Genomic DNA, 20719 nt, shown 5'->3' with positions numbered 1-20719 from the left:
GTTTTTTTTGTCACAACCACCGTATAATTTATACTGGAATCTGAAAATTGGACCTCTGAACATTGTCGGGTTCTCTTGAGGGTAAACAGGCTTGTATTGTGGCTGGAGAGGAAAGCCTGGAGGAGATGTGAAGGAGGCTAAACAAACAATAGAAACAGCAAAGAAAAAAAAAACATCTTCAGTGTGTCTGCGCTCATAAACAGCAACTTTCATAAAACTGCAGAGGATACACTTTCATAAGACTGGCTACTGCTGCATCCCTCTCATTGTCTTTTTTGTGTGTGTGTGTGTGTCATGGCATCTGCAGAATGTCCTGCGGAGAACATGCATCAGGAATCTCCATTAGTTTAAGAGAAAGAAAAGTCAATACAGATCAAAGAGGATCACAGGAATAAAACCTGAAATGAAAAACAAAATTCTACAGGTGTACTCACAATTTCTATATTAGTCCTCTGCCCCTTGTAGGTTCACTTACTATCTCTCTGTGGCTGACCTGTCTACCCCATGTCAATGATGCCTTTCATTCAGATCTATAACAATGGTATCAGCACTCTTCAAATGAAGCGGTTGTGGGATAGTTGAACAACATCCGAAACTCCCGTCGCCCTGCACACTTTACTGAATTCAACTTCTCTTTTTGCCGTGCCCTTGAACCTTGGCTGCTTAGAAAAACTAAATCAGCTTGAGGTGTGGTTGGAACACATATCATTCAACTCAGATTTCCACATAGCTCAATCTTCAGGCCAGGATCAGAGTCAGTTCCTCTAAGTTTAAGACGATGGTTCTCTAACAGAAAATGGTGGATTGCTCTCTCTCGGTTGGGGGTGTGTTCCTGTCCAAAGTGGGTTTATGAATGAGTGGTGTTATTGTAGATGGAGCGCGAGATGGACAGATGTGTTGGTCCAGCATCAGCAGTTATGCAGATGTACCAGACCATTGAGAATAGAGATTTGAGCCGCAACTTTCAGACCATCACAGAGTCATAAGTTCTGGGTAAAGAAAAAGATTGTAAAGACAAGGAGCTGAAATAAGTTTTTACAAGGGGCTGAGAGTCGCTTATTCAGAGTTTGGACTTCAAGGGGTTGTTCGAAGCAGAACAGCTGCTCATTCGTGTCACTAGAAACCAGTTGGGGTGGTTCTGGTATCTAATCAAGATGTCTCCACGACCACTTCTATTAGGGGATTACAGGAACGCCCAAATGGGAGGAGAACCAGGGAAAGACATAGAGCTGGAGGGATTAGATCTCCCATCTGGCCTGGGAACACCTCAAAATTCCCCAGGACAAGCAGGAAAGCATTGGCTAGGGTGAGGGATGTCTGAGAATCCTGTTAAGCTGGCTGCCTCGATGACCCAATCTCAGAAAAGCATGCGCAAGAAAATGGGTGGATGGATTGAAAGTTGGTTGAAACCTTAATCCAGGTTCTGCTCATGCTCATCCACAAACTGCAAGTCTGATAAGTCACACAAATTAAAGTGGTGATTTACACCATGTTTTTCGCCAAAAAGTCCATCAGAAGTGGTTAAGCACATCTTATGGTCCGTGATTGCACCTCGTTGGAAGATATCCAAGGACATATAGGCTTAAAACACAATGTAAATGACCTTGTTTCAAGTCGAGTAGAATGCCTGGGCTTGTGGACACTTGGTTGACACCACCCAGCCAGCATGGAGGCTTGTTGTGTTTTTTCTGTTGTTTTGTTTCGTCTGAAGAAGAGAACACCATTGACTTCAACTTTACTTTATACTGCTTTAAGAAATATTACCGCAGAAGCACCAGGAGCGTTTTGTGGAGTCAAGTACTTCACGCACCCCTCCATAGGCATAGTGGTGACTAGATGATGAGTGAATTCTTTATTATTCAGTGAACCATCCCTCTAAGCTTGCTCCTCAGCTCTGCTTTCGGCTAGCAACTCAAGGGTATATCAACACACCTGGATCTGTGCAGTCAGTTGAGCTGAGTCAAGTTGCAATGTCGGTAAGTTGGATAGGTGCCAGGTTCTTTTAAGATGTCTTCATTCCCATCAGCACGCACATAGTTTCCAAGTAATCATTCAAACCATTCATTGAGCTATTTCACCCTTCAGCCTGTAATATATTCATTTAAACCTGGTTTTACGACACGGTTTCTATTACTGTTGCTCAATTAACATTTATCATTATCATCATGGAAACATCCAGCTTAATTTTATCTTCCTGATTGTCTGATTACTTGTGTGTTGTTCTATTGGCACTGATTTTAGTAATGTTGCCTCGTTCGCTTTTGTTATTAACAAAAGTAATTTTCATGTTGTCAAGAAATCCATCCTGTGACACTTACATACACTTACATCTTACCTCGGTCCCAGATGCCCCATCCTTTAGCTGTACTCAGCAACACCAAATATGTATTTATCTACTACTGAAAATAGTATGCAACAAATACACTGTATATTTGATAAAAAATTACTTTCTATGTCTTCAGTAGGAACCAGGGAGCTTCCAGCTGAGAATCACAGACAAGGTCACATACTAATGCATCACTGCTGCATTGGTGTTTTCTTTCTTTCTTTCTTTTTAAATACACAAATATGTATTTTTCTGATATATTTCTTCCTGCTGCAGGATCCCTATTGTTCCTGCATCAGAGGTGAGAATAAAAATAAAATAGATTAATTTAAAATCACACGCATGGGGTACAACAGTTCTAGTCTAATCTTATTTAAATATTTGCTTCATCTGTGTCTTGTTTCCCGGAACATCTGTGGAAAGTCTGGTTTTGGTTTCTGTCTCTCATCTGTCAATTGTTTTTTTTCTTTCACTGTGTTGCGTAGAATTAGGTCGGATTTCCTGATCCTGATCCTACACCAAAAATAAAGCCCTCTACTTTGCTAATTGCTTCCACTTTTACATTATATTGCAAAATAAAACATTCATCAATACCAAAATTTGTGTCGCTGTGCTTTGATTTGCAACATTAAAAAGAGGGTGTACATTTCTTTAACTCTATCACTTAGACACTTTCTTTTCTAACGTGTTCTGTGATACTCTGCTGTGGCTTGTAGAGTCCAACTCCATAGAACTTATATTTGTGATGCCTCCACTCTCTGAGGCTTGTTGTTGGAGGCACCCTGCAGGCATGTCTGAGGGTGTCTGAGACCGAGTGGTTGACCACAGAGAGTCCTGCCAAGCCATTGTAATGTTAAAACAACCACTGCATTCCTTGCACCGCAGTACAAGCACTGAGCCGGGCTTGGAAAGTTACCGACTTGGGGCCCAGGGCTTCCCAAACGCTTCTTGAAGCTCAGACATTAGCTGATCTCTATTCAAACTAATAGATAAAGATTGTCTTTAGTTTTGAATTGGTGCAGAAACAGTATGAACACACTGGCAAATATGAGATTGAGATATAAAACTCAGCTTTGACACACCTCCATGCCTGCTGGAAATGAAAACACACAGCCAAATAACTAGTGTTTTATTACCCACTGTGCCAGTTTTTCAAGCCTGTAAAACCTTAAACCAACACACGATTTTAGATTAATCACCATCTTAGTATCTAGAGTTCTTGTCCAAGCCAGGACTGTATGGGGGGAAAAAAACTTTATTCTTTTGAAAAAAAAATTATCAATAATTTGTCAAGGAACTGGCAGATATGATTGGTTTCTTAAAAATGTGTGACAAACCTGTGCTACTCTCCACAGAATTAAAACAAAAAACACATTAAAACATACATTAATGTGTGATATTCAGGATCTGACCTTGTCACTGCTTAGCACCGCGCGTAGTGATCATAATAACTTTTCCTTTGGAGTGAAGTAGTTTTTAGGGACTTACATGTGGATGCTGCAGTGGAAGTGGGAATTGTACAGTATAATGATCTCTTAGGATACAGCTGCAGGAGATGACCACAACAATCAGCTGCACCCAACCGTGAGCATAAGGAAGTGGCCCTTTTTATTCAATACTAAGTATTGGTTTCTAATCTTTAAATGGCAGTCTCTCACTTTGTAGGAAGTGGTGCTCACAAACTGAAATACTTGTTGTGCACATGAAAACACATTCAGATTTTCAGCAGTGTAGTAGTGTTGTGACATTCGCAGATGATCAAATTCTTCTCAATGGCTCTTTGGGAAAAAGGAAGGGAACCGAGTCATATTGAGCTGTTCTTTTTATCAGTGTGTCCAAATGTCATCCTCTGCCGGGCCTTCATTAATAATATCCACACCAGTGATGCTACTCCCCTTTAGTCAAGTCAAAGTGAACTTTATTGTCAATTCTGCCATATGTACGGGACATAGATGGGATTGAAATGCCGTTTCTCTCTGATCCCCAGTGTAAACAGTAAAATAGAAAGAACATATAAGTACCTACATATTAATTACTCAATACATAGTACATAATACAACATAGTATGCAGTCACAGAGAATGTAGAATAAGAGTAGTCCAAACCAGAATAATGCAAAAGTGGATTGAGAGTGCAAAAATACTGAACACAAGGTAATGTAATGTAGTAAATAGCAGTTAAAGATAGCAGCATTTGCAGTATGATGAGCAGCATTTATAGTAAAAAAAAAGGTTAACGTGAACATTGAGAAAATTCCCTTCTTCCAGTAAGACCTTTCCCAATAATAATGTCCCATCTCTCAGGACTGCTGAATGTATATATGAAGCTATATAACATAATCAACAAGTGTTTGTGATCACTTTTAAACCCAACATGCTCTTTTATCTGTGAGCTGATTAAACTTTCCTTCAGGCTATGCAACAGTGTTGAGTTGTTGCCTACCTAGTGGCTATGTAACTAAATAAACTTTGACATAGCTGTTTTAATGTTTGCATGAAATTATAGCTAATTATCTATCTCACATGAGTCTCCGTAATCGTGTTTGAACGCTTCCTCCTGGTGTCTGCTCTTTGTGAGTGACGTCCAAAGAACCTCGAGCTGCAGTTTGTACATGAGCAGCGCAACACAAATCAAATTCAGTATCATCATTATTGTTGTATATAAGTTCTTGTTTTTGTTGCTTACCATATTTCTGCAGATATTTCTTCAGTAATATTACCATTTTAGAGCCAATATTAAAAATAAATTGTGGACTTTAAATTGATCTCCATCACTTTCTATAGGGTATAATTTAGTGCATCTATCAATCAATCTTAGCCAGAATGTTTGTTTGCAAAACTGTTGTGATTAAATCATTGTTCAAACAAGTCGAATGACCCACACCAGTTGGTTTTACATGTTGGTTCTGCAGTTCACTTGTTTGCGTCTGATAGAAGGGCGAGAGGAAAACTTGCTGGTGTGTCATTTTGCTGGCTGAATCACGGTGTGTGTGTTCCCCATCATACAAGTTCTTCATTAATCTGAGATCTGAACCTGTGACCACCTCAGTCACATTTCCAGCCCGCTGTGCCAGCGAGCTCAGCTCAGTGCCTGGTTGACTAACAAACTGGAGTCGATTCATAAATAATGAGGTTGGCACCTGCTATGTAGCACGCAGGACCTGGAAACTAAATATCTCGACCTGAAGCTGTTTCACGCATATAGAAGCATTTATAAGCCACCAGTGCAGATTTTACTGTTGCTTTTCTATTCTGTTCTGAACCTTATGTTCTGTAGTAGGTCATTCATTTTCCTGTAATAAAAAGGACCCTGTCAAGTCGGTGTGAATGCGCTGTGCGGTGATACATTATTTTCCTCCATAAATCATGTACGAGCATGCAATCCCACCGTCACATGCACATGCATATAGCTTGACCTGTGAACGTGTGATTTGAATGATTCACTTTGGACTTTTGATATGATGCCAAAGTTAGACCAGTAATTGGGCTTTCTTTCCTGCATTTTGTCCAAATCAGAAACTGCAACTTTGACATATCGGTTTGTGGCTCCTGCCGTTTCATTACAGGGGTAGATAGATATACTGCACTTATTTTCTCAATGCACCAATAAACACTGAGTCATCCTTCACTAGCTTTACCTTACTACAGTATCTCTCATGTATACACACACTCCAGTCATATTTGGAATTAGGTTTAGGTAAGAGTTAGAATTAGGCATTTCATTTTGACGGTGATGGTTAGCGTAAAGGGCTAGGGTATGTATAATACCAATGAGTGTCCTCACTAAGATAGATGTACAAACATGCGTGTATGTGTGTAATTGCATTACCTTGACCTGCCAAGCGTGCATTTGAGTTGGACAGGCTTACTGTGCGTTCACCGATAGGAATCCTATCATGTCTCCTACTCTATTTAACTTCGCTGGATGTCCATTTTTCAGAAAAGGTGTGGACTGACCGATCCAAAAGCTTTTCATTGGCCGGGAGCAAGGATGAAAAATAGCCTGGTCTCTTACCCCAGGACACAGAGTAATTCGGCAGTCATTCGGTTTGGCTTTAGCAAGCAGCAGCCTGTGCAGCGCCTTGTGCATTCTGGACATCAGCAACAGGGTTGTCAGCTGGTTAGAGAAACTGTCACTCAACCTGAAAAACCTGGAAATTCTGCTCAGGTGTCAGTGAGTAAAACACCAACAGATACGGCTCTTCTTTTTCACTTTCTCACAGATGGGGGGAGGTGAGTGTCGCAATAAAATGCAATCTGACACCAATAAGTTAATGTGAAATGCATAGTGGTAAGTGACATCGTAAGCATTGCTAATGGTAACCATGTTATAATGACTGTTATGCTACGCTCACATCACCTTGAATTGACAAACTGCGCTATGACATGAACATGGCATTTGTTTGGAAGAGGAGGGTGCGTGTGGAAAGAAACAGTGTACAGTAGTGACAAACCCTATTTTAATAGCTGAACTCACCGTTCCATGGAAGGACAGATTATTCATCTCTCACCCAGAGAAGAAAGCCAGTACCTGGAATTTATCAATGAGGCCCTTGTCAAAGGACAGAATACATCACTGTTCCCCATTGAAGTTGGATGTCGCAGCTTCCCAGCAACATCAGGGCGCTATTTCTTACAGAAGTTTGGGTTGTTATCCCAACTACTCCCACTGGGGAGATAGTCACGGCAGCTGAGACCAGCTCAAGATGACTGTGGTTGAAAAAAAAACTGCAGTTCTGCAAATAAAGGTTGAGGACTCCTATATCCACAGCGTTAGATGTATATATGGGAACAGCCAGCACCATCTGTATGTAGTCTGCATTCATTTAATCCATATTTTTTGCACGTATTCTAAAGGTTATGAATATCAAAAAAACAGATAAAAAAAATTGCAGTTCCTCAGGAAATCATGTGGGGGGCAGTGCAGCCAAAAGTTCAAGCAAGATACTCAAATACGTGAGCAATGAAATGTCAACATAGCAGAACTTTTGTGCAGGGACGTTGCGGGTTGGTAAGAGCTACATACTGTTAATGTGGTGCATTGATGCTACATTTAGCTGAACACTTTAAATTAGACGTAGTAGTGCTAACCGAGCATATATAAACCTTTCTATAGCCGACATTTTGTTGTTGGGTCTGGTGCATGCTAGGGCTGTGCTCAAAAAATTGATATGGCGATATATCGCGACTTCGTCATGCCGATGCGCGCATCGATGCAGATGCTGCTGTAGCGATACGGCATCAAATGCTGTGGCGGCTTTGAAAGCGAAACATCTCCTATGATGCAGTGCACAATAAAGCCAATAGGTGGCAGCATGTTTATTCAGAACAAACATGGAAGGAACCCCTGAAAAACTGTTTCCACCGCCGGGAAAACTCAAGGCACAGATATGGGAGTATTTCGGATTTTTTCAGACACCAGGAGGTCGTGAATTCGACATGAGTCATGCAATATGCAAGCTATGCAGAAACAAAGTCAAATACTGCGGCAACACGACCAACCTCCGTCTTCACGTGACAAGACACCACGCTGATCAGCCGCTAGTAACAGGTACTACACAACGTGTGTCGTCTGACATGTCTCAACCAACCCTGAATGAGGCTTTCAACCAAATATTCCCCTCAACATCCCAACGGGCTAAGAAGATCACAAATGCACTTTCATGCTTTATATGTAAAGACTTGCGCCCGTACAGTGTTGTTGATAACGAAGGCTTCCGGGCAGCTGCTTAATGAGTGTGAGCCACGCTACACCATCCCCACTCGTCGGTTCGTTACAGAGACTGCAGTTCCCCAGTTGTACGCAGATGTGAAGCAACAAGTCACTGAAGCGATCTCTTCTGCAAAAGTTGCCATTACATGTGATGCGTGGACTTCGAGAGCAACCCAGTCATATGTAACTCACACATGCCACCATATTTCTCCCGACTGGAAAATGGTCTCGCACGTCCTGCAGACCAGAGCTATGTTTGAAAGCCACACCGGGTCAAATATTGCAGATTTGCTGCGGGACGTGGTTAATGAATGGGGGCTTGTTGACAAGGATCCAGTGTTGGTGACAGATAATGCATCTAATATGACAATCGCGGCACAACTGGCGAAGTTAGTGCACGTCAAATGCTTTGCTCACAGTCTCAATTTGGCCGCTCAACGTGCCCTCGAGATGCCCACTGTTTCCCGTCTACTGGGAAGAATTTGTTGCATCGTGGCTTTTTTTAGGAAAAGCCCAATTGCAAGCCATGTCCTAATTGAAAAGCAGAAGCTACTAAATCTCCCTCAACACAAGCTCATGACGGATGTCGCTACGAGGTGGAACAGCGCCTGTGATATGTTGCAGCAGCCCGCAATTTGCGCAGCATTACTCTCCACTGATGTGCGGAAGAATGCCAACGAGTTGTGGACTTTATCTGCTACGGACCTGGCCTGTACTGAGGATGTGGCTAAAGCCCTGAAGCCACTAAAGGTGGCGACACTGGTTATGTCAGAAGAAAAGACCCCTACTCTGTTGGTTATAGTACCGCTGCACGCCCAGCTGTGCAACGGCGCTCATGTCCTGGCAACAGACTTGGCCGTTACAAGGGAAATTAAAAAGACTGTCTCCGGCGATCTTGGGAAGAGGTACTTGAGCGACAGATCTTTTCTGTGCATCGCCTCAGCACTAGATCCATGCTTTAAAGCGTAGCCCTTCCTGGAAGAAGACCAAAGACAGGACACGTATACCACCGTGGCAGCAGGGGCAGGGCGGATTTCTCAGGTGAGGGTTAATTAACCTTAGTTTACTAAGTGTTTTTTTGTCCGTAAAAAATTGTGAAAATGTATTTATGAATGCTATGTGGTCTTGGTTATAAGCTTTATATACAGTATATGTTTATAAGTACTATCGTATATTCTATGTAGCCGAGAGGTAGATTTTGTTGTAGAAGTTGTAGAAGGACTCCGAGGACCTATTACTTTCAGTATAACAAAGTTTATTACACAGAAGTTTCACAGGTCAGGACGGGCATCTAGAAACCCGGAGACATCACACAGCCAAATGGTGAAAATCGGACATTCGGGGGTCTTAAACACAGTTATATAGGGACATTGGTTCCGCCCTTGACTTCAGGTAAATGACGTCCCCTTATGGGATGTTTGACTAAATAAGGGCACGTTTTTGTGTCCGAACATGAAGACACACTGGTCAAGAACATTCCTTCTGAACTCATCCATTAGCTGGTCAGAGATAATTCCCTAAGTCAAAAGTCATCCCAAAAAGTTAAAGTGCAAATAAGATAAACACCTGGAGGACTCTCCGAGAATGTCTGAGTGTCCAGAAGATAGGCATCACAAATGTTAACCTGTCATTATGTGTTTTAAGCATATACCAACATGTTTTACTCCAACGAATACACAACAGTACATTTGTATGTTCTAATTTCAGAAGAAACAGAACCATGACACAGAACAAGAAAAGGCTGACACTAGTTCTTCCCCACCCTGCAAGAGAAGAAAGGACTCTACCTGTGCTCTAGCAGATTTATTTGGAGAGACATTTTCTCTTCCCAAAAAAAAAGACTCACCTATGTCACAACATGATCATGCTCTTGAGGAAATCAGGAAATACAAAGAGGAAGAGCCATTGGCTCTTACTGGGGATCCACTCAGTTGGTGGAGGGAGCACCAGGCTGCTTTCTACGGTGGCCCTGAAAGCTCAACGAACGGCAACTTAAGAAAACACATGCAAGTTGACAAAACACCTGCAAAAAGAGAAAAGCGCTGCAAATACCGGAACGAGCTGCAAATAGAGAAACGCGCAGCAAATACCGTAACGCGTTGCAAAAAGCCAAACGCGCAGCAAGAAGCCAAACGCGCAGCAAGAAGCCAAACGCGCAGCAAGAAGCCAAACGCGCAGCAAGAAGAGGCCACAACACAACGGAAGTGTTTCCAGGGGACAGCTAAAAGTGATGGACACTGCTGCCACAAAAACGTCCAATACACCATAGAAATTCCGGTATTTGCAGCGCTTTTCTCTTTTTGCAGGTGTTTTGTCAACTTGCATGTGTTTTCTTAAGTTGCCGTTCGTTGAGCTTTCAGGGCCACCGTAGCTTTCCCCTTACTATCTAACTTAGCTAGAAATACCCTCTGCTTCCCAGGTACAAGTGTTGCCGCAGAGAGGGTGTTCTCCACTGCTGGAGACATAGTTAAAGCTCAGAGGAATGCTCTGAAACCTGAGCATGTGGATCAACTGGTGTTTCTGCACAAAAATCTGAAAACATGTTAAGCCTTAGCTGCCAGTACAAGGCCAATTTTAAGTTTGTTAAAACAGATTTATTTGTTTTATTTATTATAATTTTTTCTTTATATAATAACTTAGTTGTTGTTCTGTTCTTATAGCAAATAGAGGTGCACTTAAAGTCAAGTGAAACCAGAATATTATGGCTATTTTAATTTTAAATGTTAAGGAATATTTTATTTGCATTTATTAATAACTCTGAGAGTTGAAGGAGTATTATTTTTATTTAACTTTCAAAATCTTTGTTGGCCAGAATTTAAGATGTGCAATCCTTAACACTTTGCCTTGGTTGTTATGTGCAATAATAAATAAACAACTGTTATAGTAAATTCTGTGCAGGACAACGTCATTATTAAAAAGCAACGTGTATCGTGATACGTATCGTATCTTGGCCTCCGTATCGCGATACGTATCAAATCGCGAGGTTGTAGTCAATACCCAGCCCTAGTGCATGCTCATACAACAACGCAACAGTGGGCATGTGCAAAGTAAAGATGTACTTGTTTCCCAAACACTATAGCCTACAACACTTTACTTGAAGCCTAAAAGTACCTGGAAGTGGCTATGCTAGTGGACATAGCAACAAGAGGGTTTGTCCAAGGGTCCGTGAATGCACCTCATAGGAAGATATCAGCGGACATTTAGGCTAAAAAGATGGTGTAAATAAGGCTGTTTCGAGTCAAGTATGAATGTCAGGGCTTGCATACACTTGGACGACACCACACGAGCTGTCATGAGGCATGTTGTGTTTTCTGTTGTTTTATTACATCCTAAGTATACGTCACAAGTTGCTTAATTGAATCGGATTCGGCTGCAACAATGTTTACCCCTGAAACTCCTAAAGGCTTTTGTTGTCTCAAACACTTCACTTACCCCTCCATTGGAATAGTGGTGAGTAGATATTTTTCGGTAAACTATCCCTTTAAGGGACTCTAGGACATAGAATATATAGAATGTTATCGTCAACAACTGAGCTTTGTCCCCCTTTAAGTCAATATGTCTGCCAAGAAACAGAGTTGAAGGGATGTCACACATGGAGGGATGGGTATATGAATAACTTTTCCATTGCTACTTGGCCAACGTTACCATGTAAAGCTATCAAAAGCTCTGCAGAAAACTTCTTTCCTTAACTTGCTAAGATCTGCAACATCGCTCCCCCTTGTTTTGTTTCAACAAGGGTGAGCTAGAAGAGAGCCTGTGACTCAAGCATTTCACTGCCATTTCACTGCCAGCGACTGCTTAATGTTATTGTTGTAAATTTGATAATAAAAATCTTGAATCTTGAATCTTGAATCTATCATCTCTATGCTCCTACTAAAGTTAGCATGCTAACCAGCTAGGCCCAGCCTGGCCAGTCACTTTCCCATAGTGAGTCACAGTACAGTAGCGTCTGATATACCCTGAAGAAGTAGAGCTTCTCTCATAATATCTTGTCTTAAAAACATATCAAAGAATGAAGATCTTGTTGCGTGCCATTGCCCACCACATGATTCTTGTGAGAACATTAACAATACTACAATAATTTTAGAGAAGTATTAGGCATTTAATCGTTGCATTCAAAGTTTGAGCTTGAAAAATAAAAGCACTCGAGATTAGTGGTGCACAAGTATTAAGTGGCATAGCATGTAAATACTTACATAAAGTAAACATGTGTCACTGTATTTTGAACAAATCTGTAAATTGGCTGTAAATGTGAGTTCATTTGAAACTCTGGTGTTTTCAGCTACAGATCTGATACAGCAGAAACAGGGGAAGAAATTTTTTTAGATTTAGCACTTCTCCCATGTGTCTGCTTGAGCACATAAGTGTTGCTTGTCATGCAAACCGATCCTACATCTGGGTTTATATGGCTTCTTACTGGGAGTGGGTGCTTTCAATATTGAGGCCGGGGATAGTGTTTGTTATAAAACAGTGTGTCTCTCCTGGAATATCTGCTTTCTCTGTTACACAGGAATGTGCAGAAATTGAGACCTTGCGACGACTTCGGGGTAGGGCATCCAAGAGAGAACACAGAGGTAGGGACACACACACAGGAAAGAAAATTGTGTGAGCGTAAAGTGTGCCTTAGTTTTGTCTTGAAGGCAGAGTTTTAAACGCTACCACATGCTACGAATCCAGCAATGAGAGAGACAGAGACATTGTGTGTTTGCGCCTGTGCTTATGCAACCACAGAGTGTGTTTGTATATTTATCCTCGCTCATGAGTGTCTTGATTGTCGTTTTATTATCCTCTGTTGAGGGCTCAGACCAATTATAAGACTGATTAGGTTGTACTTGGAAGAAAAACATGAGGCTCTGCTCGCCTGCTTTAAAGTCACAAAGAAACCCTGCCAAAGAGTTAAGAGTTGCCACTCACATACTCAACCTGAAGCTTATTATAATGTTCAATATGTCAGTGGGAGAATTATGCAAGAAGATGCACATGCCCAGTCAGAAAATGTGTTTTCCAGAAACTGTCATCGTCGTCCAACATTTCCTGGTTAGCGTTAAAGTTGTCTCCTGTGGTCAGACAATTCTCTATATCTTGTGTGTGTGTGGGGGGGGGTGTGTGTAGATACATGTGTATGTGGCTTTGTACTCCTTAGTAAATTTTCCATGCTTTTATATGAAGGTCAGACCAGCCCCGGACATTTCAAAGAGACTCCATTCATTCAGTAAAATGATCCCATCACATCACGGTCCAAAACCACAATGAGATGAGAAAATCACATCCAGCACATCTCACAGGCACATTTTGTCCGATGGATTCAATAAAAAATCCTTTGTGTGAGGGTAGAAATGAGTGTCTATATTTGGATAATGTGTGCACATGTATATGTGTTTGTGTGCGTTTGCATTGTAAAGGCCGGCGCATGCTTCTGCGTTTTCATGGACGCGCAAGCGCAAGAGCCCCTGCTTGCCTCTTGCGTGCTTGCGTACCCCTTCTTGCGTGCGTCACCCAAATTTTCAGACAATACGACAAAGCTACACAAGCCTCACGCAGCCCGCAAGGCTGTTATTTGGTCTGCTAACTACATCCTTTTCGGAGTCGCATTTCTGGTTTCATGTACCGGCAGAAACCACGGAAGATTTAGAAGAACGAACATGGACCAAATAGAAGGGCGTTTGGCAGAAGAGATCCGACTTGTATAACCCGTCTTGTATAACCCGTCACTGACTGGCGGATTTGTCCGCCAGAAAAAGGCTATGAGGAGCCGCAGTGGCGATGTAAATAAACAGTCGAGGACGACTGCCACACACAAAGAAGGCATCTCTAAGGCCTTCTTCAACAGAAAACTTTACTCCGCCTAGAGTTCTGGCGGTGAATTGCTTTGCAACACGCGCAGCCCTTGGAGAACCATAAATTAAAACGAGTCCATCGACCCAGCTGCGTGAAAAGCCGCAGCCGCAGTTGCAGAAGCATGCGCCGGCCTTAAGGCTCCCTCAAGTGTTGTGTTTGAAACTTTAAGAACCTCTTATTAAAAACAGCTGAAGAAAGAGTTTATTTAATGTTCTGCTTTATCATACGGCATTATTGCTATCTACGGAAATAACACGAGTTGGAGCGTTTGGAAATATGCTTGACATCTGCAGCATTTACTTTATATTACTGTTTATATACACACTCAAATTTTTAAAGTATTAGTATTAAAGTTCATAAGTTTATGATAAAAGATTTCACGACTTTTATTTCCCCACAGAAAGCATTTAAAGGTTCGATTCATATTTATTGGGGAAAAAAATATTCCCATATACCCCCAGAACAACCCTGTATATCAATGTATTTGCAACAGCATGTACATTTCGAAGGAAACGTTATGTTGCTATTTGTAACATTCAGAAAAACCCTAGTTAATTAATGGTACCTAATGGACGTTGTCTGAACTGCATTGAGCACCCTGTCGCTCATGCTTACACTCTGTGGTTTAGTTTAGCACAAACATGGGCATTGGCCAAAACAGAGACATGACATGCATGAGTCAAGACCATCTTAGCTCACATTGAAGGAATGACATGACATGAATCCTGTTATATATGATGATAATCTACAGCCAATTTAGAGTCTCCAAAGCTGCTTTCATACATGCACTCAACTCTGGAGTTTATCCTGCCAGTCCCCTAAAAACACTGGATAATGTCTGATTGAACCCATGTGAGAACACAGCAGGAGATCCTCTGGAGGATTGACCACGAGCAGTAGGAGTGTGTTGATGACGTTTGCTTGTGACTGGAGAATCTCCTGCTGTGTTTTTCATATGTGACAGACAAACTCCAGAGAAAGTCTGGATGAAATGAATCAAATGAACATGCATGTCTTTGGACTTTGTGATGAAACCCACACAGGAAGAACATGCAAATTCATCTGTGTGATATGTACATTACATGTACTAATTATTACAATTTCCAAGATCTTTTCTGAAGGGAAACTGGAAACTGGACCTTGTTAAATGTAAATTAAATATCCCAGGAATTTACCTTTATATTGGCTTTGACACTTGTTTTCCCCACCGGCGTTGGGGAACGTATTCTAGTTTGGCCAGATGAGTGTCACCAGATAAAGCTTTTGATTTTAGTCTGTTTGTGATGGATAATTATCAAGCAACAGGACTAGGTCCTCCTGGGATTCTGAACGCTACCTGGTGGAGAGAGGAAGAAGATTCTCTCTTTCTTTCTCTCTCTCTCTTTCTCTCTCGGATGCATTCACTTTGAATGTCCTCCAGTGTGTGACCGCAGACAGAAAAGGAAAAGTTCAGTGACATTCTTTTGGATCATTTTTGTGTACTTCAAGCTTGGACTCAAACAAGCTGATCTCCAAACAGAAACAGCAGATGTGGTGAGCAACCCTCATCTCAGGAAGCACTTTCACATTCAAAGCCACACACACACACCCACACCCCCGCACACACATTCTTGTGCTTCTATCTTAGTGCGGACACTCATTTGCATTATGCATTCCCTAGCCCCTACCTCTAACCTTACCTTAACCATGAAAACTAAATGCCTGACCCTAAACTAAACCTAATTTTAACACCGTGTACCAATGCTTCTCTGAGTGCTCGATGTGGGCACTGCATTTCTATCTCAAGATAGCCCTAAAGCCTAACCCTCAGTCCTAACCCTCAAACAGTCCAATTGAAAAGTGAGGACAGATCAAAATGTCCTAACTCTGTAAGGTGCATGTTAAAATGGTCCTCACAAAGGTATAGGTACAAGTACACACACACTGACAAGCACCCTTGTTTTCACCTTTTTTTGAAGATCTTGTGCTCTTCAGAGTTTTTAATTCAGGAGCTTTAAAGTTCTGAAGCCATATAGCCTTCGGCCCACCTGTGTGTGTTTTTTTGTGTGTAGATGTCTGGAGTTTGCCTAACAAACATAAGTATGAAGCAGGAGATTATCTAGTCACACAATAACAGGACAATCTGCAGAACGTTCAGGCAAGGAACACAATGTAATATATGAATTCTGTTGTGGAGATCACATGTTTTGGTTTACAGCACATCGACACAAGCATCAGCCAGCTTCACTAAAAGCTTTCAAATCGCGTTGTCCTTACAAGTTGATCAACGACACATCTTTTTCATTGTGAGATATCCATATTCTTTTTTGTTCTTTGTTGTATTCTTTTCTGCATTCATGCAGCAATAATCATCAATGTTGCCACTCAGATAATCTGCTGTATTCTCATATGGACTCATTCTGAGATTATCTGGTGTTTTTACTAGATGGCTGGCAGGAGAAACTCCAGAGAACGTCCACAGGAACTGACTTGAACATTTAAAATTCTCACATACTCCCCCTACGCATAATTTCAGGAGTATATCAGTGCATGTCTGAAAGCAGTTTGTTTGTGTGTGTGTGTGTGTGTGTGTGTGTGTGTGTGTGTGTATGTGTGTGTATCAATTATTGCAGGATTGAAGGAGTGAAAACCTACTTCTATTTCGAGATGCTGACACATCACACCAGCAATGAGCACATCAGACCAGTGGTGAGATTCTGCTCAGGAAAAATGATGTCATCGCACCAGTTTGGTTTCGCTGTGTTTATTGTGCGCAGGTGGTGACGTGGAGGGAAACAAACTAACGAACACACCAGCCAACAGTTTTACATGTAATTATTCATTCTTCATTTTCTTGGTTTTGGATAACAACAGAGGAAGGAAATGTTTCATATGCTGGATCAGTTGTGGGAAACAAACATACTGATGAGCTGATGTGGAAGTGATTCCAGATTTGTTTACAAGGACAGAAGAACTGGTTCAAATGCATCCAGTGGTGTTTGAGTGCAGGAAAGAGCAGTGATTAATAATCATGGTGAAGTGACATTCCAACAACATGAAAATACAAATGGTGAGTGATGTGCAGCTGCTGCTTGAGGTTGTTTTGCCAGGCCTCAGTGACAGAAGAGTCTCAGAGGGCTGGTTGTTTTACAACCTTTCCTGCACTCTGGCCTGTTCCCCTTTGCTCTCAGCAGGCTGCTGGTTCTGTGGGATGTATCAAAGAGTCTGCTCATTTTATTATATAACAGCGCAGCAGCTTGTTATCAACCATCTTTCAAGCCTTTAACTTTCCCATGGTTGTTATGGTAGAGCCGTTATTATTACCATCACTAATAATATTACATATTATAATTGTATAAGTATTGATAATAATACCTGTACAGACAACAATGTTAAACCAAATCAAGATGGAACATTATTCACATTAAACAAGATGAAAATTTAAAGCAAGGAGTATTTACTGGTTATGAAACTGTCTTATTTTAATATCGCTGCCACTTTATAAACTAACAGCAAATGAGACAATCAGGGAGGCTATTTCTATAAACTATTCTCAATGTCTGTCTCCGTGAAGGATTACCCGAGAGGTTAGAGCAACTATTTACGACAGTCAGGCTCGAAAAGCCCATGTTTAGGTGGAGGGAGAGGAAACCTAAGCGGGGAGAGTGAGTCGGGCCACCCTAGGTTAAAGGCTAACCAGTGCAGACCAGTGCTCCAAAATCTGTTCCTCACCAACTCCTCATCTCTTATAAGCAAGATACATGGGAACAGCAAGAGAGTTACGATACATTACCTCGTGCTTATGCATCAAACAGCTGTGTGTAATGGTGTGGTTTGATATTAGAGCCAACTTTAAGACCCTATACATTGAGTGACTTGGTAATGTCTCCGGTGGGATGTTCCATTTGCCCACAATAAGGGTGTAAGGATTTTTCGTACTTGTATAAATGTAATTAATACTCAATGACTTTAAATCAGTTCTAATATTTTTTAGAAGATTGTCTTTACTGACAAATGGGTTCATACTTTATGCATCTTTATTAGGGCCTGAGCACCGACTATTGCTTTTTGCTTTTCCCACCTTAATGTCATCTAAATAAAAATCACGACTCCAAGGCACAGCGCCCTCTCGTGGCCACAGGAAATGTCTTGTTTTTTGCAAGTCTTACACTTTGATGTACTCTTCATCCGTTGTGAGTTTTTGTCAAACTTCAGTGTACCTTGTTCAATCTCCCTCGACCTACATGTGTGTAACAACAACCCACCATGAAGAGGTTCATATGGTTTTAAGGAAATGGCGTGGCAATATGGCTGAATAATGCCCCATAAAGTTCAGCCCCAAATTGAAAACCAAGATTAAATTACCTTTTAAAAAAATCGGTAGTGGGGGCAGCGTATAGCTCACCTGGTAGATCTGCCACCCCAACGAGGCAAGGCCTTAACCCGCAGCGGCCCGGGCTCGATTTCAACCTGTGGCCATTTTCTGCATGTCCTCCCCCAGTCTTTCTCTGTCCACCTTTCGCAGCTTTCTCTCCTTCCTATCAATAAAAGGCAATAAAAAGATCCAAAAATATACTTCAAAAATCGGTAGACACATGTGTGATTTCCTTAAGAACAAAAACCCTCTTGGATCACAATGCTAAACCAATCAGGAAGTTGTCCATTTTGAAACATCTGATCATTTACACATTTAATTTGATAAACTCCTGCTAGAGCTTTCATCAGATCAACTTTAAGTTCAGTGAGAGTCATCTCAACTCCATGGACATTAAAAGTTTTAGTGTACGTCACAAGGTGTGACCGTGGCATTGCCTCAAATTTGGATCATCTGCCAATAAAGAGTGATTTATTATAACTCCTCTTTGCATTGTCCATGCATCAATATCCTACATACTTATTCACTGTGAAAAGGACGCTTTTTTTGCCTCCTCATTTTCCTCATCGTGTTCTTCATACAGCATCTTTATGACCAGTAAACTGTAAGTCTGAAATGATTGCGACCAGCCATACTCTGGATAAAGAAGAGTATGGCTGGTCGCAATCAATCAGTCTATTGAGTACATACTGTGATATTTTGAGTTTTATTTTGTTGATCTAGCTGTGGTTAGCTAGCAAGATAATAAGTTAGCTAGCTAACAGCTAGTTGTTTTGCACATATTTCTCTTTCTCAGTAGTAATGAATTGTAAAAAGAGACTGAAATGCATCAGATTTGCAAAGGCAGCTGTGTGAAATGATGATAGGTGTTCCGTAGTGAATACATACTGTATGATTATACTGTATTTTGTTCAAAAAGAAAGAGAGGAAAAGGGAAAAAAAGGAAAATAATGATTTGTGCTAATCAAAACAATATATTTCATGAATACTTATAATATTAAATGATAAACTACATTTATTTCAAACATTGCAAAGAAACGTGCATGAAATATCACAGGAAATTCTATTCAAAAAGTTACAAAGAAAAATTTAAAATAAGGATGTGTGATGACTAAAAACAAGTTAAATGGGGAATCCCTGAAATACTGAATAATGTAATTAATTTACTGCAAAGATATAGAAAAGGAAAAACTGAGCTGGGTCCCTTTTGACCCATGTTGTGTATCAAAGGATTAAGCTAAAAGAACCGCATTTTTTGAGACTTACTATTTAACTCCTCCCCTGCTTTATTTAGAAGAGCACTTCTAAGGATTATAGATTCATAGATTCCTTTGATGCAATGAGGATCATAAGAGAAAAAAGAGCGTTTTTGACCTCTTTAGATTAGTCCTTTATTTAATGATAGTTATAGCACCACCGACTGCCAAAGAGAGGTAACCTAGCTTTACAGCATTAATTCAAGCTGCTAATACTGGAGAAATTTGCTCTTTTCTTGGTACTTGTCAGGACATTTGTCAGTGGAACCACACACAACGACTGTGAGCCAACGTCAGACACAAGAGAAAAGTCTCTAGAGTAACTTTGACCGTCACAAGACGAGAATACTCAACAACAACTTTTGTACACAGCACTAGAAGAAAATCTTCGACAGAAACCTTCTTTACACTGCAGCATCTGTTAATCGACATGGAGAAGTTCAACAGCATGCACAAAATGTTGAAGGCCCTCGACCGAGCCCTCAAGGACTTGAAGAGGGAGAACCAGGAGCTGGCATCTGAAAACGGTCGCCTGAAGAAGCTGGAGGATAACAGCGCCCGTCTGAAGGAGTTGGAGGGAGTAAATGCCCGACTGGAGGCTGAAAATGCCAGGCTGAAAGAGCTGGAGATAGAACACACCAGACTGAAGGAAAACTCTTGTCTTGCAGAAGCTGGAAATGCCTCGTTGAAAGAACTGGAAGTGGGAAACGCTCGTCCAGAGGTCCTGGTGGCTGTAAAGGAGACAGAGGGTGACAACATCAGACTGAGGGAGCTGGAGGCTACACATGTTCGTCCAGAGGACCTAGAGTCTGAAAACTCTCATCTTGAGATTCACAATACTGAAAACGCCTTGCTCGACGAGACAGAAGCTGAATTTACCTGTCTGGAGGGCCTGGAGGCAGAAATTACGCGTTGTAAGATGTTGGAGGCTGAAATCGCCTTGATAGCGGGGCTTGAGGCTATAAACGCCCGTCAGGTGGAGCTGGATAATAAAAGGACCAGTCTGGAGGAGCTGGAGGCGGAAATTACGCGTTTGAAGAAGTTGGAGGCTGAAAAAGCCCGGATGAAGCAGCTTGAGGCTGTAAATGCCCATCTGGAAGAGCTGGACGATGAAAACGCTTGTCTTTCGCCGCTGGAGGCCGCAATTACATGTCTGGCCAGGCTGGAAAAGACAGAAGCTGGAAATGCCTGGTTGAATGAACTGGAGGTGGGAAACGCTCGTCCAGAGGAGCTG

Source organism: Pleuronectes platessa, chromosome 6, assembly GCF_947347685.1.
Source record: "Pleuronectes platessa chromosome 6, fPlePla1.1, whole genome shotgun sequence".
NCBI classification, from domain to species: domain Eukaryota; kingdom Metazoa; phylum Chordata; class Actinopteri; order Pleuronectiformes; family Pleuronectidae; genus Pleuronectes; species Pleuronectes platessa.
Note: the sequence above shows the minus strand (reverse complement) of the source record.